Genomic DNA, 25,156 nt, shown 5'->3' on the forward strand with positions numbered 1-25,156 from the left:
GAGGGGCTTCTGACATTCCCTTGAGCAGTGCCGCGCAAAAACTACAAACTGAGCCAGATGAACACTATAATGCAAACTAACCACACACGTTGTTGATGCTTCATGATAATAAGGAAACTCCTCGCCTTCTGGGTATGATTTCTGATAAATGAGAGAAAAAAATCGATCGCATGTTTACAACTTTTGACCACAGCAGATTTTTGCCTTGTGAACACAAACGAACCAAGTGACGACCGCTACAATTGTATCATTTTTGCCCCTGAATCGAAACAAAGCAAACGAGCCACAGGTGAGAATACACCCTTAGTGTCAAGTTCGGATTAACCCTTTTCAACCAATCCAGTTTTAAGAGGCTCGATCAGGCCGATACCTGATACTAGGATCAGGATTGGTGCATCCCTACTACAGATGTTTGAGAAGGATGCATTGCACTGAAAGCGGTTAATCAAGAGGTCAAGGTCGATCTTTGCCGTCGTCATGCTTTAGACGCCAGAGTCATACCGGTGTTTCACTTGTCGAAAGTGTTTTTCAAATGGCTTTGAACCAAAATGACTTGTCACTTTTCTCCTTTCAAGTGTCAAAAAATCGATTCATAGTCCAATAAAGGAGGATCATTGCTGGCCTGTCTGTGTCCTTCTGTAAATTGTTTCATTTTTGGCTAAATGGCTTCCAACTTTTTCCTACTGCCCTCTACTGGTCTGGTGGTGTGTTATAACTGCTTTTGTTGTAAAAATGTTGTATCGTAATATTGTGATTTTTTGTTTAACAATTTTAAATCATGATTTTTGTTCAGAAAATCTTTTTTTTTCTTTTTTTTTTTTCAAATTTAAGATCTCCATTTTTTTTTTTCAAAGCTGGGTTGGAAAAAAAAATCTTAAAAACTAACACATATGTAATGTGCATTTTGGGGGAAAATTTGGCTCCTGATATACTCAGTAGACATTGTTATCTAACTTTTTCACTTGGTCTGGTGTTAAAAAAAGTGAATTACAAATCATAAAAAATCAGAAATATTTAAGATTTGCAATTTTTTATTTTATTTTTTTTCGCTAGCTGTACACAAACAATTGATCCCATGATGTCCAGACACTACATACATGTTAATTAACAGCAGATGTGATGTTTTCTTGGGTGTTAGCCCTAGATTAGCGTGTTAGCATACAAACATTAGTTACTACACGCCATTAAACACAGCAGAAGCTTAAAGAAAAGTTGTTTGTTTTGCAGAAATTGGGTACATTTTAAAGAAATACATCAAACAATAGATGAAACCCGTCGGCCCTACAGTCATCCTGCTGTTAGCCTGGCACCCTGACTAATAAAACCACTTCTTTCTCAGCCCATCCTGTCTTCCTGCTGTTCAATTAGCGGACTCGTTTAATCACAAAACAGATCTTTCATTGTGTTCCTGCTGGCACATCCTGTTAAAACAGGATCTATAAATCATCAGGGAAGTCGTACAGGAGGAAAAGCTCTGCAGCAGCTCTCAGTTTTTCAGAGATTCTCAACAGGATTAAATATTTGTCAGGAGCATCACAAATCGAGGAATGAAAAGTGAAAGACTGCAACAAAATGTGTGCAGCGCTTTGCAGCATCAGCTTTCATGCATTAGTCTCTGTGTCCGTGTCACCATCGCCTGTGAGAGCTCCTCGTCTTTTTGAGCTTCCTCTGACTTCCCACCCCAGCTCCTCCACTGTTTATTTTCACCTTTCCAAACAAAAGATGGAGAGCAAAGAAAAATAAAGAGATCTCTAACCAAATAAATGCTACTGTAAAGTGTCCGTCCCTCAACTTTAGCAGCAGACTGTCACACAGCAGGAGGTTTATTTTCCATTACGCTGATATAACTCCCATCTGATGTGAAGCCCGGTCCACCAGCCGACCACTGAGTTCTCCTCTTTCAAATCTTTCAACCTCAGGAAGGGTTTTGCTGAACAGACAGGCGGGTCGTCTGCTTCGCATTTTGTAGAGTTACATTCACACCTGGAGGCTGCTCAGAGGATCGCAGATGTTAACGGAGCAGTGAGGGGAGAGGAGAGGCGGTTTGAATGGGTTGGTGAGTGGGTTTTACAAAAGGAGCTATTGTTTATGAAGGGAGGGTTTCTCATTTGTGGTAGTATCATCATGTTTCCCTCTTTTCCTGAGATTTAAACAATCTAACAAATGTAGAGCTACTCTCGGAACACTGAAAACTCCTCAAAACCAAGTTGTCTGTGACAATTAGGAGACAAACTAAAGGGAATGTTGAGTAATGAGAATCCATATATGGAGAGGTCAGCAAACTTTACTTTCTCAAGAGCCATTTTAACTCAGCTCACCTGGATTGGGGTCATTGAGGAGCCCAAAAAAATCTACTTTATCATCACAATAAAGACAAAAAATTGGAAAAAAAAAAAAAATCTAAACTTAGTGAAAATATAGGGAATAACAATCAAAATGAGATTTTTTTTTGTCTTTTTTTCCTAATGAAATTTGCAATAAAAATTAATTGAAAATAATGATAAATAAATAAATACATAAATTATTGATTTGAATTGCATTAATTTAAATATTTATGAAATTTCAATAATTTATAAAAAATTCCAGAAATGTTAAGTTTTTAAAAAACGCCAAAGAAAATGATAATTTGCAAAAAAATCTTTTTTTTTTTTATTTCATTTAAAAAAAAAACAATTTGCAAAATCTTCCAATAGAATGGAAACATTTTGCAGTAATTCTAAAAATTTTGAAGTTTCAAAATTTGCAAAAAAAATAAATAAAATAAATGTGCCAAGAGTTGTAATTTCAAAAATCTTTATTTTCCTTTTTTTTTTCAAATTTCAATACTTGCAAAGTTTAGCAAAAATTAAAAAAACAACACACTGCAGAAACATAAAAACATTTGAAATTTCCCAAAATCACAAAAATGGGCAAAATCTTCCAAAAATAATTTATAAATTTTTTTCAAAATTTGAAAAAAATGAAAAAATTTTTTTAAAGAATTTGCAAATAACACAACAATTGAAAAAATATCAAAAATTGACAAGTACAAATCTTGCAAAAACGTGAACTTTTTTGTTGTTTAAAAAATATGCAAAAAAAAAAAAGATCTAGTAAGTTTTCAGTAATTTATAAAATTGTAAAACAATTCAAAAACTGTTTTGTAGATTATATCTCTTAAAAAATCTTTTTTATTTATTACTTTTTATTTATTTTTTAGTAGTATTGACAGATGGGATGAAGATTTAGTTTAACCATATGTTAACACAGGATTTCATTTAGTGTCTGAGTCTTTTATCATCAATACCCTTTGTATGAAAAATAACAATTCTTTATTTCAATTTTTTTTTTTTAAAGCTACAAGGAGCCGCTGGAAAGGAGTCAAAAACCCACAGGTTGTTCACTTGATTTCTCAATCTACAGTTTTTGGAGTTGAACCTCCTTGCGTAGCTTGATAACCATCAGTAAAAGTGTCTATGGCCCTAAACAGGTCATTTACTCTCCTATGATTGATGATTTTTGGATAAAGTGAGCTAACTTCTTCAGTAATAAGCCAATCGAGCTAAATCTCCTCCCTTCACTCTGAGCTTCTGTGACTTATCTGGTGTAAATGTCTCTTTGTCTCTATCTACAGAGCTTTAAATCAGGGAAAGAAATATACGTCTGAGGAATGTTTTCTTAGTTAAGGCCCTAAACTGCCTTTCAGTGAGACTCCTTCTTACCCTTCAGCTCCTGCCTCCCTGCACGTCTCCACATTGTCTAGGAATGCTTTCGCATTGCACGGTAGCCCTAAGACTTGGTAGGCCAAAAAAATCTCCGCAGGCCAGATGGTTTGGCTGCAGAGTGAAGGCCGTCCACAGAGGAAGCACTGAGTTTGGAGTTTCATTCAGTCACGCTCCAAGCTTCATACAACTCCCTGTAAGACCAGGATTCAGACTCATTGGTCTGCGTGATTTTTAATTGAGCCACAAGCTGTTAATCCAAGGAAAGAAAATCGACTAATCCAGATTAAGGTTGGCCAGACGGGGAGCGGAGTTGTCAAACGCACTCTCTGGCCTGCTGGGTACCTTCAGTGATGGAGCTCATTACCCCAAAGGCAAACACGGTCACGTGAAACAAACGCCGGACGGACTGGAGGGGCTTTTGTCTCGCCGTGAGAAGATTTTGACGTAATCTCAGCAGAATGACACGGTTCTTTGTTTGTTTGTTTCCGCTAAACTGGGGATCTGGGGTGAGAAGAGATCAGTGTGAGAAACGTGTGAACAGACGGATCCATTGAAGGACGGATGGAGAGGTGAGCAGACAGAGGCCGGTTTGATAGCGTTAGCAGATGAAGCCGGCGCTGTTTTCATTCGCTGAGACTAAACACTGTTCCTCACTCACTACCCCCTCCATCTCTCAGCGTCCCTCTTATCGTCCCACACCATGGAAAGTCTGCAGCCGCAGCGTATCTGGACGAAGACCGCGTTGAGGGAGAAGATTTGTGTTGCTGAGGTGACAATCCCATTCTGAAGGAAAACTGCCAGATTAAGTTGTTTCTTCACGTTTAACACAACAATGCAGCAGCAGGGCGTTTAGGCCACACAGTGTTCACTGAGGACTGAGTATGGAGGGAGGATGGAGAAGGTATGCGTACATACAGCCGGGCCACTATGGTGCCACTTTGGGCTGTTGGTCTTTTTTAAAAATTTCCTTTAAAAAAAAAAAAACAATAATTTTCAAAATCTCCCAATATGATGGAAAACAGTTTGCAAAATTCAATTTTTTTTGAAATTTCAAAATTTGCCAAAAAAAAAAAAAAAAAAGAAAATCACAAATTTGCCAAAATTTGTAAATTCAAAAATTATTTTTTTCTTTTGTATTTCCAAATTTAGATTCTTTTGAATTTTTTTAAAAATTAAAAAAAAAATCTGCAGAAACATAAAAACATTTGAAATTTCCAAAATCACAAAAATGTGCAAATCTTCCAAAAATAAAGGATTATTTTTTTCAAAATTTGAAAAAATAAAAAGAAAGAAATTCAAAGAATTTGCAAATAATAAAACAATTGCAAAAAATATCAAAAAATTGAAATGTACAAACCCCACAAAAACTTGAAAATTTTTGGTGTTTAAAAAATATGCAAAAAAAAAAAAAAGATTTAATAAATTTTCAGTGACCTATAAATTTTTTAAATAATTCCAAAACTGTTATATAGATTAGTCGCATTCGGAAGGAAAACTGCCAGATTAAGTTGATTCATCACAGTGTTCACTGAGGACTGAGTATGGAGGGAGGATGGAGAAGGTATGCTTACATACGACCAGGCCATCATGGTGCTCTTTAGGTCCAAATCTAGACTAATAAGGATTTTACTTCACTCTGAGTTCCAGTATTTAGTCGATTCAGTGCATCAAGAAAATCTGGATCTTCTGTAAAGTTGTTGTGAATGATCCCCAAACCTCTCATCAGGAGCCCCTGTTGCAAAATGTCTCAAACTTCTGCTACAAAAAAGATCCCAAACAACAAAAGCCCAGCATCCACCTCCTCATCACAGTCACTAATTCTTCCTTACAGGAGACATTTATCCATTTTTTCTCTGTGTTACTGGAAACTGTCTCTCATGACCTCCCTAAAAAACAAACTTGGCCCATTTATGGCCGTTGGTACTTGTTGTTGTGCATGCTGGCTCATTCTGCCATGTTTTACTTCTCCAGGCAGTATTCTGGGGTTTGTGGCTCCTCTGCAGCTGAGTCATGCTCAGTCTGGTTGCATGTTGGTCTCATTTTTTTTTCCATTTAGAAATATTTTCATTTCATGAGAACTGCAAAAACTGAAATCTCAGCAAGTGTTTATCTTATTTTTAGAACAAATTGTGTTTTCAGACTTAATATGACCCACACTCACCAGAAGAATGTCTTATTTTAAGATACTGAAGACAAAACTGATGCCTGAATTGCTTGTTGGAGTACAAAATCTGCCATTATGGTAGGGGAAATGAAACTATTCCTATTTCATGATATGATATTGCAAATTTTTCTGGACAATGAGCCATGGAGTATAATTCTTATCAGTCAAAAAATGGGTCATAATGCGGAAAAAAACATATATGTATGTCAGCACTGGATTATAGGTGTCATTTAATTAGAGTAATATAATTTATTTACAGTGTTAAGAGAGAATATAAATATAAATATAAATATAACTTTGATAAGTAAGAATTTGTTTATTAGGACATTTAAATATTGTTCCTACAGCACCTCATATGCGACCATACTGAAGTTTCAGTTTCTCTTCTCCGCATGTGCTCCTCTCACTCACTTTGCTCACTTCAAAATAGTTACAGGAGTTTGGACACTAGCTTGTGATTCAAATCTTGAAAAACTGTTTACAACAGAGAGTGAAGAAGACGTGAGTCAGCTTTTATTTCTCTGAATCACATAATCAGGCGCTTAACACCAGGAGCTGTCAGGCTGCCTGATATGCAGAGCATCTGTCAGTGCACAGTGAGGTTGGGGCGGTGGAGATATTTCCTCTGTAATATTACTCATATATGAATTCAGAGGTTTTTCTGTTTTTTTTTCTGTTTTTATTTACATTTCTGCACTTTATTTAATGTGAGATTCATACAGGATAGGATTCACATTATTTTTCTGATTATTATTTATACCAGCCCTGTTGCTCTGTAGTGCTTTGTTCCTATCTCTGATTTTATTCAAGAAATTAATGATAATTTTATTTAGAGCTCAGGCGATTAAAAAAATTAATCGAATTAATTACAAGATTTGTAATTAAATAATCTAATTAATCACATTTTAATCTCATATCTGCTTTAGGTCCTGAAATAAAGAATTTGAATTCTAGGACATTACAAAATTGTATTGCATGACTAATCTAATGAATACACTAAGGAGAGAAGATTTGAAAATCCACTTTTGTTTTGGCCAATATCAAAATGCTCGTGTTTGCTGCCATTCACTTGCGGCCATTTACTGCGTCTATGGAAGTAAATTGTGTTTTTCAGCGGGAGGAGGCGGGGTCTGGTGGAGCTTGTCAATCAAAATTGTGCTCGTAAACTACTGTGGGTGAGAGCGGTGCTCTCTTTGGATGAGAGCTCAGCATGGATATGAGGAGAAGATGTGAGATGACAGAGACATGGAGAGACGCTGCAAGTCAGAAAAGTTCAGGCAGCTCACGCTCCAACAGAGGATGTGTCGCCGTAGTTCAGAGAGAAAGAAAAAAGACGACAGAGATCATGGAGAGGATCAAAGGATGGATCACAATTAGATTATTTTCCAAAATTATTCAGCCATAGTAAATACGCTAAGTAGTTTTTATACCCTATACAAACCATTCAGGCTTCATTTTTGTTTTTTACTATCTTGAAATTGACATTTCTCCAGACTTGTCAAATGATTTTGACTCATATTTAGTCCGATACGACAACCCTTACTCAAGCAAAACAAGCTTGGATTGTGTTTTTGATTCATTTAAGAATCTTCAGAGGAAAAGAAAACAGTGATGTAGGTATGCAGTCACTGGCAGCATCAAAAAGACAAGTATGAAAAACTTACAGACACAAATCAGGTTGTTTCAAACTTTGTACCATTTCCTCCAAGTTTCTGCAACCTAAGATACTCAGATAACCCTCGAGGGCGGTCAGGACATTGTAAAGTTTGCTCCCTACGTTTTTCCTTCCAAGGTCTCTTAACAGCACCACACGGTCTCTGGATAATACTCAGCACTAATGAACTGCTTCATTATCACACACAGAGCCACCTCTGGAAGCTTCTGCTGATCGACTGCCTCATCCCCTCATTGTGTGAGCGCACTTCCCTTGAATTAAAAGCCACTACAAAGCACTCCGGCGGTGATCAAAGGTCCCTAACAAACGGTGTTAACAGTATTTGTGTTCATTCGTATCAATGTGCTTCAGTGTAGCGCGGTAATTAGTTAATATCATGCAAACTGCCAGGTTAATACAGCTCCTGTGGCGCTCTGAAGTGCTCCGGATTAATCTCTCCAACAATGACAAATGGCGTCAAGTGCTTTACTTTACATTCAGAGGATAATACCACATACCAGAGGGGCCCAGGAATTTCAGTATGTGGGCGTATAGCTTCGTATATGTAACAGTGAAGGGGTCGGCCTGGAAATGTAGGTTGAACTTCAGTTAAATGTTTGTTTCTGTGCTTTTAGCATTTAGAGATTTCCAGGAAATATTCATAAGTGTCTCAAAAGATGATTGTAGGACTTGAAGATCTGTCAACAAAGGTTAACTAGGTGAAAGACGTGGCTAACACATCACACTCTGAACTTCTCCACACAGCACTGAGTGATCTCAGGTGGGACTGGACACAAACGTTTATCCCCCAATGTCTCGCTTTTCCTCAGGTCAGCAGTTAAGATGTGGAAAAAGCTGGACACAAACTTGACGAAGCAGCTGTGTTTGTGAAAGGAAACTATTTATCAGAAGCAGAGAGTGATATATGCTAGTTTCATTCGCTAACGCCGTGGGTGCCGCCTCGCAGCCGTTCCCAGAGATCCATCACGGCCTAACGGACAGAAACGCGGCGCTCGCAGGCCTCTGCAATTAGTGCATCAACAGCTGGAGAGACCATTACACACTCAGGGGTGTTTTCTTCATCGTCTTTGTTTGGAAAAGAGTGAACAGCTCGGACAAATACCGGACACTAATGAATGGTGTCTGTCACTGCGCGGCAGAGCGAGCCAGGGAAAGTTCTTTTAGGGGCACGATGTGAATTTGGGGGCAAAAATGACAGAGAAATGAGCTGAAGTGATGTCAAACAAACTGCAGAGGCTTTTGGAAAATCTTATTGAGATGTATACGTTTTGCAGATGTTCATTACGCTTTGGCCAGGGTTAAGAAAATAAGTGGTTTTACAGAATTGCCATTTGTCTTTGGAGAGAAGATGGTTGGCTGAAGCCGCTGAGGAGAGTCATGTTTGCCTGACGAGTACGGCGAGCTGCGTGCGCTCTGCAGAGAATTTATGTTACTGCATAGGTCACGTTAATTAGCCTGCATCAGAAGACCTCAGAGCCTAATTATCCAATGGCAGGAGCCGCGTACGTTGTTAGTAATGCCTTTCTCAGCTCGGTCAGTGGGAGTTAATGCACTGAGCTATATTTCATGCCTTAAACACGAAAGACCACCACATAATGTGATGGCGGCGTGGATTACACGCTGCCTTCAGGGCTTTCAGCTGGAAAGTTTGTCTTTAACTGAAGAGTTTGAGTCTTTTCAGCAGATTTCTGATTATTTCTTTATTATTTATTGGCAATAAATCATCTCTTGAGCCGAATTTATAAGGATCACGTATTTGTGAGACGAGCAGAAGAGCTGAGACTGTGGGTTGCACCAAAAAAAATTTGCAGAATCTTCACTGCCAATGCAAAACAGCTGATTCTGCCGTTGACTTTGGTTTAGCCGTGTTTTTATCTATTTTATAATTTTTAAAATTGCCATTTTTTCTTGTTTCCACAGACTTTAATCATCCAATCGACTTAACAGCAAACAAGAGTCACCGGAAGAATAAGCCATTTGGCAGTGGCAGAGAAGATCTGACAAATTTCCATGGGCGCTACCAGCTAAAGGCTGATTTATGCTAACGTTAAATACAGATCCAGATCCAGACAAGCCTTCTGTTCTTGTCTGCAGGTTTCAGGCCAAAAAACAGGTCAAACGTAGCGGTACCATCAGAAACCGTGGGGGCAGTGTTGATGTTATGACCTAATACAAAGCTGTAACGAGACACTAAGAAGAAATAAAGATGGCGAAACGTTTGGAAGAAAAACTTTGCGAGTTGTTTAAGAACTTTTTTGTGTTTATGCAAACAGCACATTAGCAATACCTCCTTCACAGTCGCCATGTTTGTTTTTTCAGTTTGTTGTTGTCGTAAACTTTTGACCCGGGGCTGCCCCCTGGTGGATGTATTGGGTAACAGCAACAAACAACAACAAATACTAGCGTACACAGCCTAATGTTAACATCCCTGATCACATTCAACTTCACTTTCACCTGTCACACACAGAAGTAGTAGACATAATGAATTAATAATAAATACAATGACAAGAATGCATAAAAGCGCCCCCCAGAGGGCAAAAGAGAAAAGTCCGATGCAAGAATGTGGCCAGGCTGATCAGTTCTTCCTCTGGCTTTCTGGACTATGTGTGTCTTCCAGAGGGAGCTCAAGTCCATCAGCTGGACTCCAGTGATCTTGGAGCAGACTTTAACGATCTAATTCAGGCTGTTTTTGTCATTGACAGATAATCCGTTGAACCAACAGATAGATGAACTCTTTGTTGGCCCCGTTTAACTATTGACTCTGTGTTTTGGAAGAACTTCAGATCAGAGTCAAACACAAGTTCCAAGATACTTGTACGTCTTAAGCATGAATCATACTCTCTTTGGGTGAAGATGCCTGGCCAGACCTTCTGAAGTCCATAACAAGCTCTCTGGTTTTTTGGACATTGAGGTCAAACTCAGGTAAACTGACCCCTGAAGAAGAGACAGTAGAGCGGTATCACCTGAGACACAAGATCTTGATGACTTGATGTCGTTTTAGCAGCCTCACCCTTTGGTGCAGTCCTTTTCAAGCTGGAAATTTCCAACTTCTGCATGAAGATGGACAAACAAACAGAAGCTCCTGTGTCCAAAGCACAAAAATCTTGACTAAATATGATTCATCACACAGAGATCACCACAATAGCAGGGTAATGAACAATTCCTGGTGTAAAAATTGCAACAGGGCTCCAGAAAAACATGCGAGGCCTTAGGAAAACACTGATGTTGTATACAACAATGACAGAGAGGAGTTGCCATTCACCAAATTTAAATCTGAAATTCTTGTCATGAAGAAAAATGGATAAACAACAGTCCAGTTTAGTGAAACGCTTTAGGAACAGGTACTTTGTTTTGGAAATTTTTGAGTATTCTTCAAGCTTGGGTTTAAAATGTTCAATTTCAGCTCATTGAAGCTCTTTAAACACTTTATAAACTTTCATTTTCTGTACAATTGTACCTCAAATAAAGACAAACACTTTTCTACACCTTATTCTTGTTTATATTTGGGTGCACTTAAAAAAAAGTTAGGTGCACAGATGCAACCAATGCAAAATGTTAGTATTGAGCCCTGTGCAGCTAACTCTGCTTTTACTCTAGCTTTGAAGCGTGGTAGACGTGCGTTTCCGATACACTGCCCCCTGCAGGTCAGTTTAAAAGAGTTGAAGAAACCATTTAGAGGTCAGATAAACAGGCTCTACAACACCACAACATTTATCGCCAAGAAGCATTTTTACAACAAAGAAATAATCTACCAAACACACATTTCTCCTTTTACCGTATTAACTGTAATATGAGACATTCTACTCTTCAAAAGGAATCTAAAAGAAGTGGACTGGTGTAATATTTAGGGTTGGGCGATTAAATGTCAATATTTATTACAACAGATGGAACCACTCATCTGTTAAGCGAGCGTGGACTGAGACCAACGGTGACTCACCGCTACGATGCCAGAGGGATGAAAGATGAGGAGACACGGCGAATCGAGTTGCACCAAAGTAGAGCTAGTTAATCAGCGAATGAAGCGGAGTTATGATGATTTCTTTAAGAGAAAATAATTATCAGGGCAGCAGGAACATTAAACAAGTGTCAAAGAGCAGAGAAATATGGTGTCGCAGGGATGCAGAGCCCAGAAATGTGGTGATGGAATGTGTCTGCAGGATATTCTAGTAATTATGGTATTCAGCGGTTGCTTCGTTTGAGCTCTGCACCTGACTCAATCCTCAATCTCTGGTTTGTTGGATGCAAATGTTGAAAGCACAAGTGGAATGATGTTTTGACGTCCACACAGATAAAGTTTCTTGTGCTCAAGCGTAATTCTGCATCAGAATCTCTGACGTTAACCCGCTCGCAGACTTCAGGTAGGATCCCCGGCAGTGAATGCAACAAAAAAAATGAGAGTGTGGGAGGCTGAGAACTGTCCAGCTTATCTTATGGTATTAAGATAACCCAGGAGTGAATCACTCAACATGGTTTAAAGCTAATCTAAGCCCCGGCTGACGTATTCTGCATTATCTCACCTACACTCAGCACGCACACACACAGGAATAAAAACAAACACAGATTACAGATGTCATTTATCCTCCAGAAGTCAAACCGAGGGCAGAGGGAAACTTAATGCACAGCGGATAAAAACTTTACCCTGAATACCCTAAAAGTCTGTTTTGAAGGAGATACTGAGCGATGGGATGCGGGCTGAGCGTTTGCATCCTGCAGCCACGGCTTCCAAGATAGTGACAGTTTTTATGTTTTGGGTGGAGTTCAGCAGAGATTGTAAATGTAATCCATCCAAAGAGGAGGAGGAGGAGGAGGAGGAGCGCAGACTCCCCCCCATCAGTGTTGTTACTGGCAACCCCAAAGGGTGATGCTATTTTCTGTTTTCTCATCTATTCCTGAAATGTTATACAGTAAATATGTTGATTCTTTGGTCAAGCGCGGGCTCCAAATCGAAGGCCTGTAATCAGTTTTCCCAAACCTCTCCCGGAGCCTTCCCTTCTTGGCCCGGCTGCCTATTTCTATCTGGATGACATTGTCCAAAGTTGCTTCAGTTTGAGGCTTCAAATCCATGCTGCTGTATTATGTTTATCAGAGCAGACCTACACTTTGCTAACGTTCAATAACAGACAGAGTAAACACAGAATAAAGCATCCTGCCCTGAGCGATACAGATCTACTCACTTGGATTTAAGAGCACTACATCACCGTGCTTCTCCACGCATTCCTCGAGTGTATTTATGCAGAGCAGCGTGCAACCCGTAACCTTTGACATGAAAACAGATGGGATGATTAAACCACTATTGACACTAATTAAACGTTCTCCAGGATCCAGATTTGGAAGACAAATAGAGCTGCTCCAGATTTAGTTCAGACCGTAATGGACTGTGGCCGTGGTGTGTGTAAATCAGCTTTACAACCAGTGTGTGGGATTTACAACCAAACCACCGCTGGAAGCTATGTTCTCATGTCAGACATGCAGCAGAACATGTTTTAAGATTAACAGCAGAGGGTGAAATGTTTCATACTGGAACGGGCAGGCTGAACTTTTAGAGCAAATGTTCAGTTTCACTTCACAAATGACCAAAGAGAAGCAAAAATAATCCACCAACAATCACAAATCAGCCACGTTTCCACCAAGTGTGAGTACAGCACACATTTTGTCATGTTTTCTTTGACTAAAACTGGGACAGGTCCCCAAATTTCCGACCCGTACCGTCCCACTTTTTGGTACCCTTCTGTTGGGGAGCCAGACACACTGATTCAACCCTGGAAGGTGGAGCTAGAAACACTGCACTCCACTGATTGGTGAAAAGAATCGTCACTTCCTGTGTGACAGCGGTAACGAATCAACACCTGACAGGTCTAACTCTCCAGTCACAGATGTAATAAATGGTGCGTTTCATTTACATCAGAACTGGAAAGTGTGGCGTGGGAATGACACCATCTCCGATTCAAAAGTCAGATGCCAAGTCGGTAAAACTCGCCAAAACTGCAAATAAACATTGAATAAGATTTTGCATACAGCTGATTTATTGCAACAAACACTTGTCAGAAATGCTAAAATCAGGAGCTTAATTATTGTTTACATCCGGGGCAGCCATCTTTGATTGGAAACTCGAAGGTGGTGTGGATCCCCTGACTTCCCAGTACATTTATGAATAACGTTTTATTTCCATTTTGCATCAATACACCTCAGAAAAGCAATGGAGAAGAAAAAAGGAACAAAACAAAGTAATAATAACAATAATAAAAACAAAAACCTTACAACGCCACACCCCCCCATTGCTGACACTGGCCTGACACAGTGTATACCACTAAACAGATAAGCATAACAGAAAAGATCATGCCCTTCATCAAAGATTCAGTTGGAATTTAAAAAAAAACAAACAAAAAAAACCCGTCCCAGTACAAATGAAAAGCACCAAAAAAGCAACACATAACCCCGCCATGTTTAAACCTCCAGTCGACTTCCAGAAGAGAAGCTGCTGCACTGCAAAAAACTGTCTTGATTTTTTTTTTTTTTTGTCTTATTTTAAGTAAAACTGTTTTATCATACTTGATATGAGCCGCAGTCCACTGGTCAGTCCAGAAAAGTGCCTTGTTTCAACTTGTTTGAAGAGAAAAATGAGGTCTAAAGTGATTGTAACAAGTACAAAAAATCGGCCATTGAGGAAACTTTTCTCTTGTTCCATTGACAGATTTTTTTTTACTTGTTACAGCAATTCAGACCTCATTTGTGTCTTTAAATATCTTTAAATAAGACATTTTTCTGGACTGGTCAGGTGAATGTGGCTCAGATTAAGTCTAAAAAGGCAAATTCTACTAAAAATAAGACAAAAACACTTGATAAGATTTCATTTTTTCCAGTGTGTTGTTGCTCTTTGTCGCGTTGTTCTTCTTCATTGGATTTATGAGTGGGGCAAACTGTGTCGCACTGCCACGTAGCTGGTGTGGCTATCAGCATCCAGCTTACACGCTGCCTACCACAAACAGGATCAGGCTTTACTGATCCAACCCGAACTAAACTGTACTGATCCAAACCAGACCACTTGGTGCAAACAGGGCGACAGTGTGCTGCTGCACCTGTCCCTCAGGTGTCTCTGATTTCTGATGATCAGTGGTCAGTTTTCTGCAGAGTTACATGCTGAGTAAACATCAGCAAACTCTGCTTCTGACCAAGGAACATGTTCTCCATGAGGGGGCGCTATGGGGGAAATATGTCAGGATGATTTTATGGCAGGATCAGGATCTGGATTTGATCGTTCAGACTATTTTAACCTGCAATCAACATTTTTTTCTGCTTCATGTCCTCACTTTAATCTGGTCTTGTGTCCTCTGATTTTTTTCTTTGAACTCTCACATTTTCACATCCTGATAAAAACATTTATTTATAGACGTCAACTGGAATGTACAGAGCTTTGGCTTTACACAAGCAGACCATGTACAGTCCACACTAAAAAAAATGATGTCCTTAGCAAGTGTTTTTGTCTAATTTTTAGTAAAAAAGAAAAAAAAACAGTCTCTTTGGGCTTAATATGGGGTATTCCAGAAAGAAAAAAGTCAGGATCTGGGTGGTTTTCTGGGATTATTTTGACCTGCAAGTAGGGATGGATACCGAATTAGGTACTTTTATTGGTACCAGACAAATTCCATCTGTAGTACCAGGTACAAATTCACATAAAATCAAAAGGCACCATGTTTAGGTACCCAAACACATCCTTGCGACTGTGAGGGAGTAGAAGAGTGGGGAATTTCCATGCTGAACATAAACGCAGCATTGGAAGTTTATAATATGAATAAATATGATACAATATGTCAGATTTCTTCTTTCTTATGCTCCAGTTTTTGCCTTTCCTGCTCCATGTCTTCACTTTAATCTTGTTTCCTCTGATGTGTTTTTTAAACTTTTACATTTCCTCATCCTGATAGATCCATTCATTTAAAGACGTCAGCTGTTTCTCCCTTTGACAGATGAAGTTAATGCACTCGTGCTTTAGAACCTGAGGAGCTTGGACACGCCTGCACTAACGAGTCATTTTCTGTTTTAAAGGAAATATTACAGCTTGAAACAGCATCTTTCATTTCAGGTGCTTCAAAGGAGAAAAAGCTCTTAACAGACCACTTTTACAATTTCCTTGGAGAACTACACGTGGAAAAAACGATGCTCATGACTCGAGTCAGGAAGATCTGAGATGGCACCAAGTTTCCAAAAGCCTCCAGAGAGGAAAGTACCCAGAGAGAGCAAACTGCTCCACACTCCACCGACGCTGCAACAATCCTCAGCAGAAATATGTTTTCTCCTGGTTTTATTGTCTTTATCGTAACCTGACCCCTCCGAAGCATTTCCTTCCTGTTCCTTTTTGTCTATATTAGGCAAAAGCTGCACAAACAAACAACCTTTGTGTCACAAAGTGATGCAAACAATACCCAGAGGCCCTGCTCAGTGTCAAACCACTTCAGGCCAGATCTGACCGAGGCGACACGAGGCTGGAGGAGGTCATAAAGTTAAGTCAGCGCAAGAAGGGAAGGAACGAGACACAAGGGCGGGGATTGTTGGAATCCTGGCAGCGCGGCCAGCTCAGCTTCCTGTTATTTGTTTTGTAGTAAATGCTGACTCTCAGGGGGATATGAGTGACCATAATGCTGGACACAAGTCGCTGATTGTCCTCTGACCGCTCAGTGTGACTGAGTGACTGTGCTAAGTGTTAATTTTATGTGTGTGTGCTCCTACCATGTGTCGTGGTTTTGTTGTTGAGTGTTTTTTACAACTGAAGTCAACTTGGAACAAAGACTAAAGCTGAAAACCACTGAAAACTGTCCTGACCCTGATTGTTTTTCCATTTTCAGTTGTTTCGACTCAGCTCTTAACTCTCAGAAGTTTTCTTAAGACACTTCAGTGGGAAGCGAGTGGATCTGCTGGAAGTCTGACTGATGGACGATTCGTGAAGGGACAACGTAAACAACCTAGTCAGACTTACTCGGTGTAGACCGAAGTCCCCAGGTGCTTTTCAACTGCAGGAACTAGTATCTAAATTTAGTTCTTAGGTAATTTTATCCATTGACACAGCTCTGCCTGGGCAGTTTTTGCTCACCAGCAAAAATGATAATTATGTTTACTATGATTAAAGCCAACCATGGCATGCTAGAGTTTACTTAACAAGATTTTCTAAAACTAAAATAAGGTGATAGGTAATTTGCTAGGCGCCGCCCTGTTGGCCATGGCTGCCTTTTGCAGCAGCTCTCTCTTCTTTGTCCGTTTCTTGTAATTTTATTGTCTCTTTCTTCGTAATCTTTGTATTTAGTGTGGATCATCACTTTGTTTGGCTCATTTGTTGGTCATGGACACCAAACTTTTTGTGTCTTCAGTGATATTTTTACTATTTTTCCTCCTGTGTTTGTCTGGAGATCCTACATGTAGCCATGGCTGCATTGTTTTCATGTGAAATCAGCTGTTAGCAGCCTGTAGCATGTCAATGCTAACTGGTGCTAGGCCGGATGTTTCCCAACAAGTGAGGAAAAGGAGGTGACATCAACCTGTCCTTCCATCCATCGTTATTGGGAACGTAAGATCTATCTCCAATTAGATGGGGAAGCTAGCTGTGCTAACCCAGCAACAGAGGGAATACCAGAAGGCAGAGTAGCATCATGCTATTCACAGACATGGCTAACAGAGCTAACATCAGACACCAACGCCACATTGGAAGAGCTTCACCTGCTGTGAGCAGACAGGATCCAGGAGACAGAGTCTGAACAGACTGCTGAAGAAGCTCAGTCCTGGACCCTCCTCTAGGTTTATTTCACACAAAAAGATCCTGCTTGGTTTAGAGACATGTGTCTACTGCTTCCTTCTGCTCACCAAGAAGTCAAACTTCCCGCTCAAGTCAGGAGATGAGCATGAATATTCGTCAAACTTTTTCCTCAAAGACACATCTTTAAAGAACGTGAACTCTGAAATGCTACACTTCCGTGTAACTGTAGATTACCTAATAGTTGGAGTGACTTGAATTAGCGTTTTTAGTGCTCATGATGTTTTGACATTCCTACAACTTAAAGATTGTGACATGAGTCACAAGAAACACTCCTCAAGTTAAGAAATTGAATCACCTGAGGAGTTCGTTCAGATTTGTTTGTGAGCCTCCATTCAACCATAACCAGGGTGGAAAACAATCTACAAAGCTGCAGCCGCCCTGCTGCCATCAAAGGTGGTATAGGGGATGGTTTCTTATTTATTGTTGTCTTCTGCAGACCCTGACTAATTCCCAATCCCAGTCTTTCCCTCTTTTCTTTCTTGGTGCTGCTGCGGCACTAACAGCACAGCTGGGGACGTAGTATCATGTTTCCTTTGCTTCAGAAGCTTCTACAAAGAGACACGAATGCTCACAGTAAACATGCTATTTATAAAGACGGGGACAGGGACTCGGACACCAGCAGTAAAACAACTTGTTTGAGTTAAAGATGCATAAAGGATGTCAGATTTAGTCGTCTGGGTAACATGGTATGGATGTGTATGAGCTCTACCAGAGTGCTGCTCCCCTCCGTTTAAAGGTAATGGGCCGGGACCTTTCCTCGCTTCATTATCTTGTTCTGCTTCTTCTCAGAGGAATAAAAAAACGGTGGGTAGGAGTTTCAGAACAGAGGAAGACAGAAGAAAGAGTCAGACGTGTTCAAATGACAGAAAGTTAGAGTAAAACTGGAGGATGTGACGGAGAGAATAAGGAGAGACGAAGTAAAATAAAGAAAATGAAAAGCAGGACAAAGTGTTGCAGTGAGCGCCAGGCGTGAAGGACTGAGCAGACTCCATGGCGTGAGTTTTATTGTCTAACTACTTAATTGTAAATAACAGGCCTCAGCCATGTGAACGACCATTCATTCGCCCAGACAGAGTGATTAATCCATGCTGGGCTCTGGGAGAGTGCGCGATGTGTGTGTGAGAGAAAAGAGAGGGGTCTTTCTTCCCCTTTCTTGTCTCTATCTCTCCACCCTGCAGCTCCTAATTGGTTAATTTCATAAACTTCTCAAAGGGGCGCTCGCTGAAGCCCTCCCACGCCTTTCCTGAAAGAAACAACAACACAGGACCCGGTTTAGCATGGCTACCTGCGGCTCCTCTGCTCTTTGTTGCAGAGAGGGATGAGAGTCAGACAGACGCCGCGGGGGTTCCTTCACGTCGCCCAGGGGCCAGACAGGGAGGGGGCCCGGCACCCAGCGTGGAGCTGGTCACTTCCCAGTGTTTTGTCCATGGGAAGAGTCTGTGACCTGCTCATTATTTCATTCTGGGTGCTGCTGTGATATGATGGAGACAAGCTGGAAAGCAGCTGTGAAGCCTTGTTAGCATTTCAAACAGCTAGCATGGCGCTAACAGGCGTGTACGTCTTACTGTGCCTAGCCTCAAACTAGCCTGAGTGATAAAGTTACACATCACACTCACAACTGGGACCAAACCTGCTTCAAGCATCGGTAAATCAATGTTACTCGATTTATTTCTGCAGCCACTGAAAGTTACGCTCAGGACTGTCAGTCATCATCCAATGCTGCTTTGGTTTGTGAGCTCTTTGTGTCCTTTCTAAACCAAAATAACCCAACAGGACGGATGATCACGAGTTTGCTGCTATAAAAAGACAAAGGGAGCATGAAATGCTCGTGGAAGGACATGAGCGCCACATAATGCACCATGGGTAATGTATTAAAGATGATATCGTGAAGAAACTGAGAAACTCACGTGTAGAGAACAATTCTGGAAGGCGTAGTAAGCAACGCAAGCCCTGCTACGTCAAGCAATGTAATCTAAAAAATGTGGGACCTATGAACCACAGAATTAAAAATGCTGTAAAATAATGACTCAAAGGGAGGACGAAGGGAAACAACTACAACAAGACGGTAAAATTTCCAAGTATAGAAATCAGGGATCCCCGAACACTTTCAGTCCTTGACCCCCAGGATTGGTGCATGAGAGTAGGGACTGCTTGCAAGGGAACTCAAAAATAGGCCAATGAAAAACAGACTACCTATGTGCACTTGCTACTGTGATTCCTTGATCCTTCTTTCCTTTTTTGATTTTGGAAGGTGTTTGGGGTAGGGGGGGGTCCAAACACCATCTTTGGGAAGCACTGTATTAGATGAACCAATACAGCCGATGATGGTGAAATGTGACCAAGCAGCAACCTCAGGTCCCAAAATGTAAACGCATGCAGATGTTCACATGAGTGGATACCCACAAAACATGGATCAGGGTTTGGGTCTGATGGTTGTGCAGATGAAGTCTATAGGAGTATTCAGACCTGGACTGTTTGGTCCACTTTAATGGACCAGGGTTTGTTTCCCACGCTGGTGCAGACTTTCCATGCAGGTGTGAATAGACACAAACGAACCCAAACAACCGGACCGAGACCCACTTTTTGAGGTGGTCTCGGTCCGCTTCCAAACGAACTCTGGTGCGGTTCGTGGTTCGTGGACACGCAGAGAATAGCGCCTCCTTGCTGCGCGCATTCGTCTTCCTGTTCCTAAATTGTAAACGGTGTTAAGCTGCTTTGAAGGAGCTGCTCTTGAGACTGAAAATGATTTAGCAGCTCTAATAAGAGCACAAACACACGTTTACCTCCATTTCCAGGTCTGTACTCTGTGTGCCGCCCTTTGTCAGTGCTGTCCACGTGGATGTGTTTACAGAATATAGTCCACTTGCAAAAAGTACAATCTGAATACGAACCGCACCAAATGAAAAAAATAAAGTCTGCTTTTGGTCCGTACCAAACAAGTGGACCAAAGGACTTTTCTGGTCTGAATACAGCCTAGATCACATCAATTGGTCCAAGACCAATACTGGAGGTTGACACAATGTTCCAATCAGGTTCACAATTTGAACGTCTACCCATGACCCCACTTGAACGTCAGCTTTTTGGACGTCAAATGGACGTCTGAGCCGGAGAAAGTGAGCCCACTGCCCTTTCAACATCATTTTTGGACAGTAAATATATTTATTTCTGCTGTGCGTCGGCTTTCTTAGGCTTGGTGTGTATGTGACTTCCTGTACTTCTGAAGCCAGCCGCAAGCCTACACCTGAGAAACAGCAGATTTTAGTCCTTCAGCATTGTCTCATATTTTTAGACCAGAACTTTGACATTACATAACAAAAAAATATCTTAATCATAATTATTTAATTTATGGTATTTTTTTGTCCCCCACGTGCTAAAATTAAGATCACAAAAAGATTGAAGTATTTTAATTCAAATAGTAGCATTGACTTCTCTTTTTTCTAGACTTTTCAAGAAGAACATATTTCTGGATTTAAAACTCTTATTACAAGGTTTCTTGTCAGGTAAAATTAACTTTTCATAGGCAGATATTTCACTAGTTTAAAGCCAGTTTCTTGTCAATTTCAGCGTTTTTATCTGAACTCTCGCGGCAGCAGTATAGCCTCTCCTTTGTAATTTTTTGGTGTGTTTAAATTTTATCTCCTGCAGACTGTTCCTCAAGACGTCTTTTTTTTTTTTTTTTCTAAATTGAACGTCCATTAATGCCATGAGTAAGACACAGCTCAGTAGATTAAAAAAGATTCACTTTTCATCAAATCCTACAGTTAACAGCTGAGTTTAACCAATAACTTGTCCTGTTTTTCCAATAACAATTTAACTCAATTCAATACAAGTTAAAAAAAAAAACTTTTACTCCACTTCCTTTCGTCTCACACCAGCTGAAAGACAAATGTCTCTCCTCTTCCATTTAAATTAAATCTTTAAATATTCGTCCCAAAGTCTCCACAGGGAATCCAAAACTTGCTTAAGCTGCAGGATTCCCATGGAGCAGCGTCTCCACTTTTACCGCCACCCTGCCTTCTTAATTTACGTTATTTATGAAACTCCCTCAGATTCAGTTACGGCTGTATTAGTCTTCGTATGATGTCAGCCGTCTACACGCCTGATTTACACATCAGCAAAGACACAGTAACACTTTTATAGAACTGTAAACTGCTCGGCCAATGCTGATGGATTGCAGCAGCAGCACAGTACCTCTAGTGTTGCGTCTAAGCACGGGGAAGGGGTCGGCGTGGAATCACCTACGATACTGACACCAGGACAATATTTATCAGCCCCAAAGTGAGACAGCTCAGAGACAAACGACACCTGAGGGGAACGCCGTCTTCTTTGGTCTTGCCGTTTCACGAGAACGCTGCGTGTTTAATGGTCCATGAGGCTCATACTTGCTGATTTAATGCGCTCTTAAAAACGCAAAGTTCACACATAGACTGCTTTCAGAGAGGATGCACATGGATTCAAAAATGTTGACACCTCTTTGCTCTTTCATTTCGAGCAGACGAGTCAATTTTATGGAGACAGATTGGCCTTTGGAGCACAGCTTCACCTAGAGCTGGCTCATCTCAAAGTCCTCCGCAGCGGTCCCTGCAGTGAATCATTCAGACGCAGACCAAAGCCGCTTCACAGATAACACACATCCCTTTGAGGTGAAGGCTGGTTGGACGCCAGTTCCCTAATGGGAGCGTGTTTATACTTTGAGTTTTTATCTCCGGTGAAGGGCCCTCCGCCGTACAAAGGCTGGAATTCTTCTCGTAAAAGCTCGATCCGGCGGCTCAAACCCTGTGTATAAATAAATGGAAGGAACAATCAGATGAGGTGAGTGGAAAGGTAGCGGTGCGCCCGTGTCAGGCCACGAAAATGAACTCGGATTGTATCTGGACCTGCACGTAGAGTCCACTCTGCCATGAAGAAGTGAAGTGAGTGTAAACACCACTTCAGAGTTTGGGAGAAAAACACTTTAAAGGCTGTGATCTGAGCTTTGATAGAGAAGTTTCCAGAAAGCTGTTTCTTCCAAAACAGCAGCGCTCGCACAGAGGCTCCTGCCTGCAGACGTTGGGATGTCTGGCTGCACCAATTTCTATGGCGGCTGTTTAATCCAGTTATTATTGAGTGATTACAGCCGGCTGTGTTCATAATGTATAATCACGCTTTGGTTACGGAGCGTTATTCTGAGTGGATCAGATCTATTTTCAGCTTCATATAGAAGAAACTACTTCCCAGTGTTGTTGGCAAACCGACGACTCCCACGCATGAAGTGTTGTCAGGCCAAAATGGAAGTCTGAGTCACGTCAGTTACAGAGTCAAGACGACGGGCTGTGTTTCTGACTTTTTATAACAGTGACAGATGTAAAACATCCACTGGTTTATCGTCCAAGTAGTACGTTGTTGTTTTTCGCTATTTTTTAAAAACGGACATGCTCATTTGCTTATAAACCAAGTTATTGTTTAAAGCTCCACGACAGCCATGCCCTTATATGAGCGACAACATTAACTTCTTCCAACCAGGATGTAAACATGTTCATTATTGCTGTAAAGGTTGTCTGTATTGAATGGGTGTGTATGTGGTTTCTGGTGTTTCTGGAGGCCGCCCCAAGTGGACGCTTAATGAACTGCAGCTTTTAACAGTTCAGCCGCTTGGTCTCCTAGTCACCTTGGTCACCAGTATCATGGTGTTCATGGTGCACAAACTAACCCAGGGGTCTACAACCTTTACTTCATGGGAGCATTTTTGCCTCAGCTTATAAAATTGTACATGTGATGTCTTTGTTTTTTTATCAGTTTGCTACAAAACAATGTCAAATTACAAATCTCAAAAATAGCTAAAAAATAAAAAAAAATACAAGACTTTCCAAAAATCACATAGGAAATTAAATTTTAAAATATTGCATTTATTAAAAGAAAATAAAGTTAATAAATTTGCAAAAAAAAAATCAAAAAATTACATTTAAAAAAATTGTACAAATCCAAGTATTTTTTTTTACATTTAAGATATTTGCAATCAAAAAAAGAAGTAAATTTGAAAAAAAAAACAATAATAATAATTTCAAAAGATCTACAAATGGCTTTTTTTTATTATAAAAAGTTTTAAAAAAAGTGTCTCCTAGGATAAGCTGTAGGTCCTCCTTTGCCTGAAAACTATAAACACGACTTCTGAGCTTATTTATGGGACAACTATCATGTACACCCCTAAAACTGACTGTGCACTTATATACCAGGTTTTACCGTAAGAGAAATTCTGCGAGAAAATGACAGAAATAGTCAAAAACAGCCATTCTTGACCCCAAACTCCCCAAGCTAGCAAAACGGAAAAAAACAAACATCTTTGAAAAGTTTCTAAAGACAGGGTAAAAGAGCCAGTGAGGAGACAGAAGTATAGCCGGTCCATGAAAATATTGTCTGACATTAAACCAGTCCGTGGCGCAAAAAAGGTTGGGGACCGCTGGCTTAGCTTAGCAGTTAGCTAACATTTCCCGAGAAAACTCTGATTCAGGATTTTCAGCTTGAAATTATTCTGAAGAACTAAAAATGCAAAAAAATATACATCACTTCCTATTCAACACATTCAATATGGTATAAATCTCCTTATTTACCAAAAATGATATACACAAATAGTTTTAGCTTGATGCTGACACATATGGAAAATTGCATTGATATGCTAGCTGTTAGCATACATTGGTTTAACTTGGGCTTCAGAAAAGAATTTCAACTTTTGTCACAGAAACATAAAACAGCTACTCCAAATGCTAAATTTCTTGCAAGCAAATAGAAGAAAGGTGACGTGCAGGCTTGTGGCTGGCTTCTTAACGGCAAGGTTCCAAACAGCTTAAACAACTGCTATAACCATTTTGAGACACAAGATAGCCTACTTCAATTTTGTAATTATTTCTATATATTTACGTCCAGAGATATCCAAATGCAGTAACCAATTACGTTTTTTTTTCCTTATACTCTTAAATTAATGTTGTTGACACAGAGGAAATTGATAAAGGAATTGATAAAGAGGCAGTGGTATCAAAATCTTATCAATACCCATCCCTACCTCTTATAGATGGGATAACTTTCTGTGATTGGTTTTTAACATCTCTGATCGTCTCTGATTTCTGCTGATGCTTAATGAGCCTCTCATCTTTCATATCTCACATGCTTTTTAATTATTTTTATCCTCATTTCTAGAGGCTGTAAATGAGCTTCCCCCCAAAAAAAAACTAGATTGCAGGATGTGCCAAAAAAAGAAGAAGCAGAAACACAAACATTAACATCTGCAACTTTCTTTCATCTCAACTTTCCGTGCCGTTAGCGATGACCGCCGTTCACATTTGCATTAACACACACAACTCTGCAGAAGCCATCTTATTTTTTGCTTATTGAGGCCACTTATCAGTTGCTGTTCCCAACCCAGCATAAATCCTGAGGATTAAAGGACTTCAAAAAAAGAACTTTCTGAGGGTGCAGGAGGGAGGGAGGGGGGCGGAGAGGGGGATTGGTGGGGGAGAAAAAGCCGACAGGATGAAAAGAAGTTGGGGGCCCATAGAAATGCTAAGGAAGTGGCCCTCTTTTTCTCCCCGAGTCGCTCAGGGGTAGGAAGTTCCCAGCTCCGCCACTTCATTAATTCATGCTATTTAACAAGCGGGATTGTGGTGGGGCTTCTTCGGCCCCCTTCACACTGGAACCAACAACAGTGCCATCAGTAACTGACAACCCCCCGGGCGGAGGGGCTATGGCCTCCGGGGTCCACGCTGCAAACAGAGCCACGGGAAGCAGAACCTTGCCATTCAAGAGTTCAGCCTTTATTTGTCATCCCTGGTTTCTCCCCA

At 40.4% G+C, this 25,156-nt stretch overlaps 1 protein-coding gene across 2 annotated transcripts in view; it reads right to left on the reverse strand.

The window, feature by feature from the left end:
* Nucleotides 1–25,156, reverse strand: part of fat4 (FAT atypical cadherin 4) — a 173,949-nt gene that overhangs the window by 105,638 nt on the left and 43,155 nt on the right. The gene's annotated exons all lie outside the window — the stretch shown is intronic.

This window comes from Halichoeres trimaculatus, unplaced genomic scaffold, assembly GCF_033239565.1.
Source record: "Halichoeres trimaculatus isolate MK-OKI-2021-1 unplaced genomic scaffold, fHalTri1.1 fHalTri1_scaffold_7, whole genome shotgun sequence".
NCBI classification, from domain to species: Eukaryota; Metazoa; Chordata; class Actinopteri; order Labriformes; family Labridae; genus Halichoeres; species Halichoeres trimaculatus.